At 45.2% G+C, this 14,787-nt stretch overlaps 1 long non-coding RNA gene across 1 annotated transcript; it reads right to left on the reverse strand.

Annotated features, from left to right (window-relative positions):
* Positions 1 to 12,205: 12,205 nt before the first annotated feature.
* LOC147234402 (uncharacterized) lies at positions 12,206 to 14,131 on the reverse strand. Its single transcript, XR_015106005.1, has 4 exons — positions 13,971 to 14,131; positions 13,678 to 13,696; positions 13,505 to 13,603; positions 12,206 to 12,751 (listed from the first exon to the last, which is right to left on the reverse strand). It is a non-coding gene; the product is annotated as an uncharacterized LOC147234402 (long non-coding RNA).
* Between the last annotated feature and the right edge of the window lie 656 nt (positions 14,132 to 14,787).

The raw sequence follows: 14,787 nt of genomic DNA on the forward strand, positions 1-14,787 counted from the left end.
GCTGATGTGGCCCTCTGTGAAAATGAGTTGTCACAGCGGCAGTGCCTGCGATCTGCTTCTTCGCGTCGCGGTCGACGTCGTAAACACGATGACGCCCGACGAGTTTTGCTTATTCAAACAACTTTAAACGGTCGCCGCCTTCGTTTTTACTTGCGTTCCGCTTCTCCAAGTGTGTTTCCCGATGAGGAACCCGCTGGAGACCCACTCATGGACACAGCAGATGCTGTACCTCTGGTTAGGAAACTACTGCTCATATCACTTGTCGCTTAATCATCGCTCAACTTGGTCTGTTCGGGGCTTGCAAATTGTGTCAAGGGAGACATATTTGGTTGAATTCAGGGAGGTGAGACACAACTAAATCTCCTAGAAATCTTCTTCTGATGAGCCAACTGTCCAAAAAATTGCTGACTACCATAGATTCCAGACTGTAGCGCGCACCTACATATATATTTACTCATTTTTTAAAGTCCTGCAAGGGAGATTTTGTGGATTCTGTTTCGCTTGCTTCCTCCAGAAGGTGATTCAACATCTCCTCTTCCTTCCTGGGAAGTCGTCAGTGTCCGTGTTCCTTGGGTTGCCCGGCGTGGCTCCTGAGTAGCCACCCAGTGGCCCTGAGATGTTTTGTCACAAGAACTCCGCTTCCATAAAACTTCATTTCCGTGAGCGGCTGCACCCCGTTCGCTCCCACCTGTCCGGGAGACGGACCTATAATTGCTTCTGCATAAAGCTCTTGCTCAGCAAAGGTGGGGAAACACTGCTGGACTCTTTCTTTTTTCTTTTCAGATAAACCCCTAAGAATATTGCTTGCAAAGACCTTTGGCTATTGATTAACAGTCCAAACCGGTCGGGATGATTAATTTGCAGAACGGGGCCTGACCCGTCCGCCGACAGATTGAGAGTGAGCATCTGTCACTTGGGGTGCGGTGGATTACTTTAGATTATGGGATCCTTCGTCGTGATAGGATTCCTGGGATTTAACGTTTTCTACCTCAATGGCCGGGCAACGTCAGGGACGCCAGGTTCTTCTCCTGGAGCTCACAAAGGTCTACCAGCTTCTCCTTGGAAAAAAGCTCAATTTGATTTTTTTTTTTATCTTATTTCCGATCAAACTGAAGTCCTCATCACAATCCTCCCCTGCACTCCAGTACAACATTCAAATATCACTGTTAAAGATATCCCATGTGTGTGTGTGTGTGTGTGTGTGTGTGTGTGTGTGTGTGTGTGTGTGAGTGCGGGTTACCATTCTGACTCTGTTGGTAATTTTTTAATCCATGTTGTTCTGTATATGTATTTCAAATCTATATCGGTTTGTATACACATTTTCCCAGGCAAGTTAATTACCCTGTATGTGTGTATGAGTGTTAATATGTACACAATCATGTCCATACTGTATAATGTGTGTGTGTGTGTGTGTGTGTGTGTGTGTGTGTGTGTGTATATATATATCACTGGCTGGTCGTGCATTTCACACCCATGCCTTCATTAGTGCTCCGATTATCCCCTTAATAACTGTTATATGGCTATAAAACTGTCAGTCTTTTTAAGATTTCCCGATCGTTCTTCACCTTTTCGTTTTTGGAGCTGTGTTTCCCTTCACACTTGCTCACTAAGTTCTAGATCCGCTCTGGTTTCCCCCCAGGAAAGTTTTGCACAAACTATAATTGTGTTCATGCCGCTCGCTCTGGCTGGTACGCTCTCTGAAGATCTGGTCGAAAGGCGTGTGACACACTGACGTTAGCGGGGCCTTCTAGAAGGCCTTGATGTCACAACTCGAAATCCGATCGGTTGAAGCAACAGTTTCATCGACATTTTTCACCAGAGCACCTGTGAATCGGATTCTGCTGGCCTCCAGGCGGATTTCTTTGACTTTGACCCTGCCTGGCAACAAATAACAGCTGAAATTTGATTGGTTAAATGTTCTTTGTTCAATGAAAATACATGTCTGGAAGCAGCACAGTCAGGGAAAAAGCTATGAAAGTAGCGTAAAGACCATTTGGAATTATTTTAATCAGATTCAAGATTCAAAATATAATTAAGAGTCAATTGTAATTAGAATCAGTCTGTGATTCAGATTTTTTTCAAGCCAGCAGAGAAGGCCTTGCAGGCCCTGACAGCCGACCACTGATATATATACATATATTTAGCTATATATGTGTATATAGACACTTTTCGTCATTGTAACGGTTTCTCGTCCGAATCATATATATATATATATATCAGTGGTGTGCAGTCAGTAGAGGCAGGGGAAGCCGGGCCTCACCTGTCATCATGGAAGGGAAAAAAATGCGAAATGAAAAAATTAAATGGTTATATTTATCCAGTGATTTGTACTATAAGGTCATTTTCCACGAAGCTTCACCATTTTTACTTAATTTTTTTCAAAATAGCTAAAAAATTCACATTTACCGTTCAAATATTAAGAAGAGACATGCGGTAACACGGCAACCAGCTGATCCCACTATGGATCACGCAATGATTCTGCTAACTGTGCTAGCATGCTATGCACTGAGACCATAGTGACGTCTGTTTGGATGTCACCATTCAAAAAACACTTTTAATATATGAACTAAATTTCCATAGATTAGCTGATGTGTTGAATGTTTTTGGTCAACATGTTTCTTGAAACGAGTGCAAAGAGACATGAGGTGAGGCACGCAGTAATGGTGCCTCATGGTAGGGGGCGCCGCTGATCCCAGGGATCCTTCTTACTACTCGGCTACAGAATAATACAATTAGCATTAGCAAGCTACAGTAAACAGTTAGCAAGTCAAGTGCGGCCATCCAACTATTTTTTGCCGATCTCATGGGTCTGTATGGCTCACAAACACTGAGGGATGAATGTGAATCTCCTGGGCAGCTTCTCCACTTCTTGTCCCAGAGGGATCTCAGTAAAACTGTTCCTGAGGCGCCAAAGTTTCTCCGGCCGGTGGTCACCGTTTGCTACGACAGCATCGGCGGAGCGCTCGTTCCGAGCACCGAAAAGACTCAAAACATAAAGTCGGAACAGGAGCGATCAAGGACGACCGTCTTCACTGGCAGTGATTTCCATGGAGACAGAGAGACTTTTAAAAGTGAAGAAAGACAAGCAAGACTTCTACAAGCAAGTTACCCATGCTTTTCTTCAGAAGGAGCAGCACATGGACTTATAAATAAAGGTAAGAGATAACGTTTTTTTTAAATGCGCTTTTTTTTCTAAGCTGATACGATATTTTAAACAAAACGCATTAACTGCTCTCAATAAAATGGTGAATAAGCCACTCTGTGGCTTATTCACCATTTATGAATCTAACTGGTACAACGTCAGAGCCTCAGCAGCCATGAACCTCACCGCACGTCACTGATAGATATATATTCTATTCACCTTGTTTTTTAATTCTTATTCATCTCATTCTGTATATGTACTCATTGTGTGTGTGGGTGTTTTTAGGGTTATTTTAAGTTATTCTTACACTGCGACAATGTTCCTTCCATGACAAATTAATTTCCCTCTGGTATTAATACAGACTAACTATCTATCTATCTATCTCTTCCTCACACCGCTGCTGACCTCTAATTGAAAGCGGCCTTTTTTTCGTTCCACGGGATTTCATTTTGGAGGCTTTTATTCATTACCTAGTTTTTCTAACATTTAAGAAGCGCACCGTGGAGACAAGGTCCTTCCATTTACAAATTTCAAGGTATATTACGCAAGCAACTCTTTACTCCAGACCAAGCATGTAAAATCTAGCGTGAATCTGGATGCTATTCTGGATGTAGTTTCGAGAAGGTGTGCAAATGACAGCTATTTCCAACCCAATAAGGTACCGCGATTAAAACCCCCTCCTCGAACAGAGGTTTTTATCTGCCGTGATGCCGCTGACATCTCTGTTCTGTTCTATAATTGTGTTCATGCCGCTCGCTCTGGCTGGTGCGCTCTCTGAAGATCCGGTCGAAAGGCGTGTGACACACTAACGTTAGCGTAGCCTTCTAGAAGGCCTTGATGTCACAACTCGAAATCCGATCGGTTGAAGCAACAGTTTGATCGACATTTTTCGCCAGAGCACCTGTGAATCGGATTCTGCTGGCCTCCAGGCGGATTTCTTTGACTTTGACCCTGCCTGGCAACAAATAACAGCTGAAATTTGATTGGTTAAATGTTCTTTGTTCAATGAAAATACATGTCTGGTTTCGAGAAGGTGTGCAAATGACAGCTATTTCCAACCCAATAAGGTACCGCGACTAAAACCCCCTCCTTGAACAGAGGTTTTTATCTGCCGTGATGCCGCTGACATCTCTGTTCTGTGATTACATTTGCAGCGGCGAGGAAGGTTCACCGCGCGGCGTTGCTCTGTCACTCACTTTTTTGCGTCGAGAGCCCGTTTTTCGCCGAAGCCGAAATTTAATATCGCTTTAGGGTTATCAGTTGGGTGCGTGTCTGGGGGGCAGCGGAGGAAAATGTCTGTTTTGTTTGTGTTTTTATTAATGCCCGGAAATAATGTCCGTATCGCGTGAGTTTTCTCACAATTACTCCACGCCATGACAAAACCCATCATCTCCTCCGAAGCGTTTATCAGATGACGCGCATCCAAGATCATCATGTTTGTGTATTTTCATGAGTGTATTTCCAAAAGTTGTCACCCCTCTCACTAATAACAACCAGAACTTGGAATTTACTCTCCCGCTGTTGCAGTTCTAGATCGTCTGCTCAGCTTCTGCCGCCGTGCTAAAGTCACATCCAATAATAAAACAAAAACAAATAAAAAAAACAGGGATAACTGATGTACAAAACTCAACCAACGCCAGAATGTTTTTCAATAAAAAGGAGCCTCTGTATGAAGACATGCAGTTCAAGGAGACTTGACGATTCTCTGGAATAGAGTTAAAAAGCCACTCGGGAAGGAAGGATTGTTGACTGGGTGGTGAAAAAGGTCTTTTTTGCGTTTAGGCAACTGAATCCACACCAGATCCGGCCTCCAGGTGAACCCCGAAACCCCAAAAGCAAAGTCATATTGGTGTTCGATTGACGGCTGCGTTGCAAATGTGTTGAATGGGCGGTGAAACGCGGGATTACGGTTATTATTCGTAGAAGTATCACTTTGTTGGTGTTTATCTTCGCAAATTAACCTTTTCGAATTTGCTTTTCCAGCCTCTGCGGTGAAAGAGAAAATGAGAACAGCTGCACTTCAAGGAAAAAGGCTATAATTTTCTTTTCTTTTTTAGAATAAATTGTTAACAAGCCAGGATAAATCCAATTTTGTAAACGGACCCATTAACTGTTTTTCGGTTTCGGCAAAACCCAAGTTAACAAGTAGGTGCGTTTTGTTTGCGCGAACGCGAGGACGCTAACAGCTAACAGCTAACGGTTTAACCACTGTGTCTCTGTGAACAAAGAAAGAAACTTTGTGACCTCTCATTTCAAACGGCGCTCATTTTTATTCTCGATCCGTCAGAAACGTTGACCCGAACTTAACTGTAGGCTCTAAAAGCGTCATTAAATTTGACCGCGTCCCCTTAGCTGGTAATTGAGCATCTTTAAAGTTTACAATAGCGTTTTAAGGAGCATTTTAACTTTACCTGCTCCCCCGCGGGGGAGCCGCCGTGTTTTCGTTGGATATAAACTCCCCTAATTAATTATTCAGGGGTATTATTTTGTACACTGAATCTATTTCCTGCACCAGCGAAGCCTGTAATGGCTCCCACGGGATTTCCGGAGTCTCGCCTGGTCCGCCTGCGCGTCGAAAACGCGACACGCCGGCGCTCGTACCGGCTCAAATCTGCGATTTGGAGTGGCGCGTTTAGGAAAAGCGACGCGCTGAGTGAATTTCCTGTTTCTGGCAAAGCGCGGTGTTTTCCGTCGGCTTGTATTTACTGCGCGGGGCGAGGTCTCGGTACGGTTTACTAGAGGGTTCCAGATCACGGAGGCGCTCGATAAATTGATTTGTTGACAGGAACATAATAACTTACGGAAATTAATTACTCCATAAAGCAGTCACTGTTGACTCTGGTGGTCCAGCTTTGTTTACCAGGACGGAGTTCAGACCCAGAACTGTCGGGTTCTTGAAGTTACGAGGTTTGGCGACACGAACGCGTCGGAAACTCGACTTCCGATTGCGTTGATTTAGTGTTCGGTGAATCAGCGGACGTTTGACTTTGACATTTCAGCGAGTGTTTGACATGCCGTTGTCCGATGTTTAAAGACGTCGGGACGCACCGACCACCGCTAAGTAGTGAGAAGGCGGGAGACATTTACAGGGATTTGGTGCGACGGACGGCGGGAACGTGGACGGACGTGGCGTCGGAAGAGGCGTCCAAAGCCGGTTGGGGACGATTGACGGTTTTCAGGCTTCATTCTGTCCATAAATGGAGTTTAGACAATAAAATGTAGCAACGTTACAATTAGCATTGCATTGTAGCATTGAGCGCTTCACCAGTAAGTTCAGCACCCGATGAAAAACTCGCCACGACATCTTCATCCCATCTTCAGGTTAAATACACTTGATAAAACCACTTTGTTGCGTTACATTTTCTTCTTTCATACATTATTAAACCGTTTTTCTTTTTTAAGTAACAAAACCAGGGGTCTGGAACGGATTCATAGCATTTCACTTCCTTCTAATGGGGAAATTGAATTTGATGAACACGCGACAACACAAGCTCGGTCACAGAACCCATGAAAGTCATGGATTTCCATATCGGGTTTGTTTCAGAACCGACTTAGCGTTTTATTTTGTCTGCTATTGTACGGAGTCCCACCCAAATATTAGACAGAAAACGCAACATAAAAAAGTTAAAACCTTCTAGCGTCCGCTTTCATCGCCTTATATGTCACTATTAATGAGCGAATCTTATTCTATCAGCAGACACAGAGCTATTTTTTTCTGTCCAAACCCAGCATTGTTTATCCAATGCCTTTTGGTCGTCCATCTGTATTTTTTATTCGGATCATTGGTATCTGAATTGCCGTTAGATTAACCCTCATATTATGTTAAAGGTCAATTTGACCCATTGGGTCAATGGGTGAAATGGGTCAAATTGACCCTTAACATAATATGAGGGTTAAGTCGCTAGATCGCTAGATTCAGGTTCCAAGTGTATTTGAGCAAGACACCGAACTCCTAACCGCTCCCTTGGCGCCGATCGACGGCAGCCGACTGCTCATGATGGGTTACTTACAGAGCGCGAATTTCCCCACGGGGATTAATAAAGGATGAATTATTATTACTATGCCTTGACGCCACATTGTTACCACGATAGGAGCAGGAGCTAAAGGCACATCTAGCACTTTCTTTGACAAGTGGAATTGAGAAATGATCTCTAAATGTCCAGGAAGGGAAAACTTGATCCAGATGGAAGGCTGTTTGAGGAAAGATGGGAAGGCAAATAGGTGTTTGTGCTTCAAGGAGAAAACAAGGTACCCTAATTTCCGGACTATTGGGCGCACCTCATGATAAGCCGCACCGGCTAGCCGGTCGCTATCTCGGGCTTCCTCCTGCGCGCTAAAACCGTCAAAGTCGTCCTCTTCGGTGTCAGAGTTGAACGGACTCAGAATTTCCCGGTCATTTCATCGGTCCGATGTGACGAGGATAAAGGTTTTAGCGGCGTGAAGCTCGTTAGCGTCCCCCGCCCAAAAAAGTCCATATGTTAGCCGCATCGTTGTTTACGTGAAAAAAGTCGCGGCTTATCGTCCGGAAATTACGGTATGTCTTTTGCGTCATGAGGCAGCGTCGGTTGTCAAAAAGTAGAATCTACGTCGGCAGTGAGCCGATGTTAGCCTTCCAGAAAAACAACAAACTGTCCAAGAATTAAAAGCTAAACTACAATGGCAGCAGAACGTGTTCACCGAAAACACTGCAGCGGTGAACGCTAGCTTTGTAGCAGAGCAACTAGTAAACATCATTTTTTTTTTTGCATGTATGCAAATGCATTGGTAACATTTTGGATTTGAACAAGCAATAAATTCAGGGTGTAATTGAGTTACACTTACTTTCCTCCAGAAGGTGATTCTGCATTTACTGTAGCTCACAGATCAAGTCGCTAGATTGCCTGACTTGACACCACATCTTATGGATGGTAGGAGCAGCAGCAAAAGGCCCGTCCAGAACTTCCAGCATCATCGTGGATAATAGTTGTACGACGTAGCTGCTGCTCAAAGTATAACAAAAAAGGTATTATTTGAACGTATAAGAAATACATCCGGTATGAGGACAATCAACCTTATACAATGAGACCACCTCACTACTGAACCGCCAATCTCTTGTCATTAGCACAATTATCATGGGCACAAAAACAAAGACTCCAGTCGGCGGCCAGGGTAGCTAGCTGGCTGTGGTTCTGCTCTGGGAACATAAAACTGTTGTTAAGCCTCCAAAGTGGTCGCCGCAAACCCCAAAAGGCACATTTCAGCACCATGAAATACAGGCAATGTCCCTCCTGAGCTTCCCATACCTCCCAGGTGGGCATAGAACTGCACATCACCGTCTCTTTTTAGACCTGAAACCTTGAATTGGGAAGTTTGGGAAATACCTCGAGGAGGAGCCGAAGAAGACGTGGGGCGACGGAGAACGCTTTGTCCGAACCGAAGAGGAGGGAGCGGCGAGGATCCTCCGGCTAGCGGACAGGTGACCATCTTAGTCTGGTGACCATCTGTAACGGCGACCCACGAGCAGCAAACGCGGAAGAAAAAGCCAGCTAATGGGGGGGGAAAGTGACGGCGGAACACAAAAACGTCCTAAAATTGCAGGGGATACCGATTGTCTGGATTTATTCCACCCGCTACGGTCTTTTACCTTGGCCCGAGTCCCGCGCAGCTCCGTGACGGGAGTGCGATTTATGTCCCTTCACCGTGGTGGGAAGGGGGGGGATCATTGGGCGGGTTGTTGGATCACGTTGTCGCGAGAGTTCTTGTTGACGTGAAGCCCGAAACACGAGGACGAAAACGTGAAGCTCCGCTGGACCGGACTAAGCAAATTCACCGCGCTTCTTGAGAAGCCAAACGGGCTCCCAGAGGCCTTTTTTTGTCTTGTTAATTTATTCCAGGCCTCTCAAGTGTTGGATGTTATTAGCTAAGAACCTCATCATGGAGTGAAAACCTTCTTTTTTTTCCAGGTAGAAGTGGGAGACACTCGATGGCGGAACGGAAACGACGCCATCGACTGTTTAAACTTTGTACCGCTGCGCTTTTAAAGGTGTCACGGTAACTTAATAACCGACTCAAAGAGAGAAAATGACAACAATGTGAACAATATTGACAATTACGACGCCGCAAGGCTCCATTATCCGCAATGCAATTCCTCCGATTATCAGATGTTTGGAAAGTCAAGTAAAAACCTAATGCTAATAATCAATGAGTCGAATTATTTTTAGCGCGCCGGAAGACGTTTTCCGTCCTCACGTGATTTTCCACGAAGACGGACGCCATTTAAACCGTGTCACCTTCACGCGTCGGAGCTGCGCCGCCTCCCATCCTCACGCTGAACTTTTATTTTTCCCCCCCCCCGTCTCCTCATCCTGTTCGCTCCCCGGCTGGATGATTTGCTTGCTGGAGGTAGAGAAACGAACTCAGCTGGATAAGAAAAATAAATTGAAAAAAAAAAAAAACAAAAAAAAAAAACCCTTGTGAGTCACGGCTGCGAAACAAATAATTCTTTTAATGTTGTTCCCTCCACGAGCCGGGGTGAGATGTTCACCGATGACGTCGGGATCGGCGGTCCTTTTTCCGCTCACCATGTTTGCCGACGACATTGCGGTTTATATTTAACAATATAAACCGGCCGACTAGCTTTTCGGACGCTAAAATCTGGTTCATCCATCTTCGCCGGATTGAAGCAGATGTTTTCGTGCGGTGAAAGAAGACGCTGATACTCGGTAAAAGAGGACGCCAGTTGTAAACGATCAAGGAAACCGCGCTCGGAAAATACATCGCAAAGACAAATAAATGAGAAATGGTGTTATAAAATCACCAGGAAATCACCGGCGAGATGATTAAGAGATATGAGCGAGCGATTACAGTAAAGTCAGGGAGAAATTACCGATAAAACCGATGAGAACTTGTCCGGGAATGGTCAGGAAAATGTTTATAAATCATGAGTAAATGAGCCGGCCTGTAATGAAAGTGGAACTCGTCTATTAATCACGTTAAATAAACGCTCATGCTTTATCTCTGTCCTTTTTTTTTTTTTCCCCTCATATCGGGCCCAAAATAGTTCCAGATATAACGCGGCTCGAATCCGCCAAACCCATTACATCCATTCACAAAAAAAAAAAAAAAAAAAAAAAAGTTTCATGAAAACCGGGCGGCTGACAAACACTCCAGGAAACACATCCTCGTCGGCGGCGGAGGTAAAAATAAGCGTTTTTCGGGAGGATTTTTTGGGGGTTGGAGAAAACAACGGCTTTCAGAGAATCCATTAACGTCATTCAGCCGTTGTGACTCAGACTGACGGACAACATCTCCCTCTTTTTCCCTCCTTTCACACAACATCTCTCATCGCATCGATGTAGGTGTCGGCCTTTTCTATTTTTTTTTTTTTTTTTTAAACGTTGTGTATCGCCGTTCCCGTGGAAAAAAAAAAAGGCTTCACTGGCTTCTGCAGATGTTTGCACGGCAAAGGCTTGTGGAGTCATCGAGAACCGCGGTCAGTTTGGGATTTATAGGTTTCACTGTCCTCGTAAGTTCAAAGAGAAGTAAGTAAAAGGGAATGTGTGTGTGTGTGTGTGTGTGTGTGTGTGTGTGTGGTGGGGGGGCTTCTTGCAGATTATTTACTGAGAGCCACAAAGTCAACCAAATGCAAGACAGCTTTGCTCAAACGCTGTAATCACTGGGGGTCACACACACACACACACACACACACACACACACACACACACACAGAGGACAGTGTAGCCTTGGTGAACAGCCACAGTGCCCTCCAATGGAGGAATCGCACGGTTTTCACAAGAAGGACATTTTCACCTGCCTTGCAGGATGAATCTCTGCAGGTCCTTGAGGTGCTGAGTTGGATCAGATTAGAAATGACAAGATATGTGTTTGCATTTATATAAACTATATATTTATAGATTTGTCAGATGTTCTGTAGATAAACAAAAGGCGAAAGTCGAAAACTGAAAACTGAACGACTCTTTTGAATGCTAAGCTGTCAGATTTGTGTTTAAATACGTGAAAACATGAAACGCCCAGGAAAAATGGCGTCCGTGGTTGGCAGCTCTTTTATTAAAAATTACTTTTCTGCTTTTTCTTCACTGGATATTCATAAAAAAAAAAAAGAACAATTATTTCATATCTAATTCAGGAAAATAAATTAAATTACTCATTCAGTGAGCAGACATTATTCACCATCAGCTTGAATACCTGCACGACCGAAACTGAAATAATTCACTAAAATCAAATTACATTTTTTTTTTTTTTTTTCTGAATCGTGAAATAAATGACCGCCATCAGGGAAAATAATCCTATTAAAATTTTAACCAAAACAACTTTCGAGTCAGACGAGTCGCCCCGGAAGAAAACGGCACTAAAACCGCAAAACGCATCCCTGCGCCGGCGCCGTTCGGACGGAATAACCGGCGTTTCGGAGCGAGACGAGTCCACGCCTGGCGAGCGTAACTACACTTCCACAAGACATCCATATACATAAGTCTAATTTAATGCGGGAGACATCTGCCAGCTGCTGCCAGCACAGCAGAAGCAGACATCCCCCCCCCCCCAGGACACGGCGCTCCTTCCTCACACACTCTAATCTTAAACGTACAGGATGCGCAAAATTATGATCTTATGGAAATGATGCAAATAATCACACGGCCGTCCTCCATTAGTGTGTGACAGCGATGCATTAGCCGCCGCCGCCGCGTCTGCAGCCTCCCGTTCGGAAGGCCGGGGGAATGCGTGATTATAAATATTGCAAGAGGATACATTTGGGCCATCTAACCCTCGGTATAAATCAAGAAGCTTTCCAGCCGCGCATTATCAAGGCTTCACTTGCCTTCTTCTCTCCGCCGACTGTCGGGTTTGCTCACGAGCGTTCCCGTGACTCGCTCCGGGAGGAAGGAGCTGGGAGGTCGCTTCGCTCTCCACGAGCGTCGCTTTCAAAAAAAAAAAAAAAAACGTCAAGGAGGCGAATGCGCGACGATGAAGCACGAGAGGCCCGAACAGTTTAAGGTCGATGACCGGAAACGCGGCGACCTGCGCGGAATCGGAATCGTCGCCCTGCGGGTGTGCGGCAAAGCCGTACTTGATGAATTTCAAGAGAGAAAATTAAGAATGGGATCTGTGTTGTGATTTATTACTTGACGCGTCGGTGTGTTGGTCGGCGTGCAAAGACGGGGCCGAACACGCGAGCCGCCGCAGATGGTACAGAATGCTGCAGCACGGTTGGTTCCTCTGTTCGTCCAGTTGCACCGGCTACCAGTAGCTGCCAAGCACAAGGTCCTGATCCTGGCCTTCAAAACCACCTCAGGAACAGGTCCGGCATATCTGAACCAAATGATAAGACCTTATGTTCCCGGCAGAGAGGTGTGTGATGCACACATGGTACCTCAGAGCTCAGTGCATCAGTACTATCAGTACTGCATCTCCATGGATACAGTCCTCTCTGCTAGCAAGCTAGCTAGCTCGTCGCTACTATCTCCTGTTGTACAAATCCTTGCGTTTGCGCAGCTCCTCCAGGACTCGAGCTCTGAACTGAGTCCAGTCCTCATCCTGGAACTGCTGGACGCCCAGGACCACGTGGAGCAGGAAAGGATTGTACGCCTTCTCGTCTCCGATGGTGGAGGGGCTCTGGAAGGGAGGATTTGCACGTCAGACGAGGGAAAATCTCGCCTGGAGCTCACCCGCAACTAAAAGACCTCATTAGAAAGAACAGGAATATTTACACAAGCTACATATTTACAGGAAGACAAAATATTCTACAATTCCAAAAGTGGGAAGGGGAATTGCAACACATGCAAACATGTGTACAAACATGTGATAAGACCTTATGTTCCCGGCAGAGAGCTGCGTTCCTCTAATACAAACCTACTAGCAGTACCTTCTGCTCGCTCTAAGCGATCTCAGGCAAAACTGTCCTCAGTTCTACTACCTCAGTGGTGGAACAAACTTCCGGAAGCAACAAGACCAGCATCATCTCTCTCAACCTTCAAGAAACAGGTCAAAACTGTTTTCTTTCAGGACTTTTTACTGCGCTGATGCCCCAGATCAGGTTAGGCAGCAAGTTAGGCTATGCAGTGTGTGTGTGTACGTTTGTGTATGTCTTTGTCCAAAAAAAAAAAAAAAAAAAAACAAGCTTACTGTTGTGTATATTTCCTGTGCATCTTGTATTTGCAAGTGTTATTTGCAGTCCTTATGTCCTCTATTGTAAGTCGCTTTGGATAAAAGCGTCTGCCAAATGTAATGTAATGTGATGTGATGTAATATAATGTAATGTAATGTAATGTAATGTAATGTGAGCCGTCCCTCTTCCAGAGCAGGAAGGTGAAGATCCTCCAAACCCAGAAAGATGGCGACGCCAGAACGAGTGAACAAGTGACGGACCTGAAGGATTTTGGCCGAACGGAGCTCGTCGGCATCAATCACGGGACTTGACTTTCTTTCCACTCCATTAGAACATCATCACGTGCACCCCTCCGTCTCCTTTGTGCACGTTTTTAATTGGAATTGAGGAAAGGAAATGGAGCGGAGTTGGGCTCGCGAAGGCAGAAACTCACCCACGTAACAGGAAAGCGTCTGGATTTAAGAATGAAGAGGAGTCAGGATGAGGGATATAAATATAATCCAATAAATGGGGACTATTATGCTAATTTCCAGATCTGTATTTTATTTCCGCTAGATTTGATTTGCAAAAAAAAAAAAAAAAAAAATCCATCTTACACCGGGCCTTTTTACAGCTTATCGGTTCATTTCTTGTGAAAACGGCGGCGTCTGAACAGGCAACTTTCGGGGTCCCGCGCCTTAGCGAGGCTGCGGCTAACATACGCCAACGAGGGAAAACACAACTTACCGAAGTCGCCATGGCGCCGCCTTCCTTCGCGGCGCCTCCTTCTCCTCGACGGGACGTCCACCTGTGGAGAGGCTGCAGGGTGGCGACAAGCGTGGAGAAGCATGAAGGGAAACGGCGGTCGATTTCTAATGGCGTAAAATAGAAGCGGCTAATAGATTTGTTTAGCGGGAGTCGCTAACAGCTCCACAATGCAGCTCCGGTGTCTTGTTTTCTTCTCTTTCCAATGATTTCTATTCTTTCCAGGCATCGCCAGTTAAGTCCCGTGTCAAAAAAGGTATTTGCGCGGAGACACGGAGGAGCCGAGTTTATGAAAATGCACTCTGGCGAGGAGAAACTGGAACTAAGACTGTTTTCGTCGTGGGGATTCTGACTCGGCTTAGCTCTCCGGGCCTGAACTCGCCAAAGCTTAGCGAGAGAAATAAACATACCAACCCGGGCGCTAAACAAGAAAATGTATTTTTTGTTTTTTCTTCTTAATCAAACTCCCAGCCAAAGTCGAGACTTCGGCTTCTGACTGTAACTAATTCTTCTTTTCGGCGGCGGCGGGGAATCGTTTGGGGGGGGTCGCCTAAATCTTCGTATAGCGGTGAACCGCTAGATATGGCGATCCGGCGTTGAAGAGCACGGACAAACGGAGCAGCTGTGAAAATACAGGGAAAAAGAGTCTTTTCGCAGGAGATGAGAAGGGCATATCGAAGCAATCGATGGATTTATAAATTAATAGAAATTATGGTGACAAAAATTAGCATTGTCATGAAGGCAAAGTTGTTGGGAGTTTTCACACACTTGCGTTTCCTTAAGTCGCAGCGTGTCGCAG

Source organism: Fistularia commersonii, chromosome 4 (genome assembly GCF_037954325.1).
Source record: "Fistularia commersonii isolate RoL2024-O1a breed Wild chromosome 4, RoL_Fcom_v1.0, whole genome shotgun sequence".
In the NCBI taxonomy this organism is placed as follows: Eukaryota; Metazoa; Chordata; class Actinopteri; order Syngnathiformes; family Fistulariidae; genus Fistularia; species Fistularia commersonii.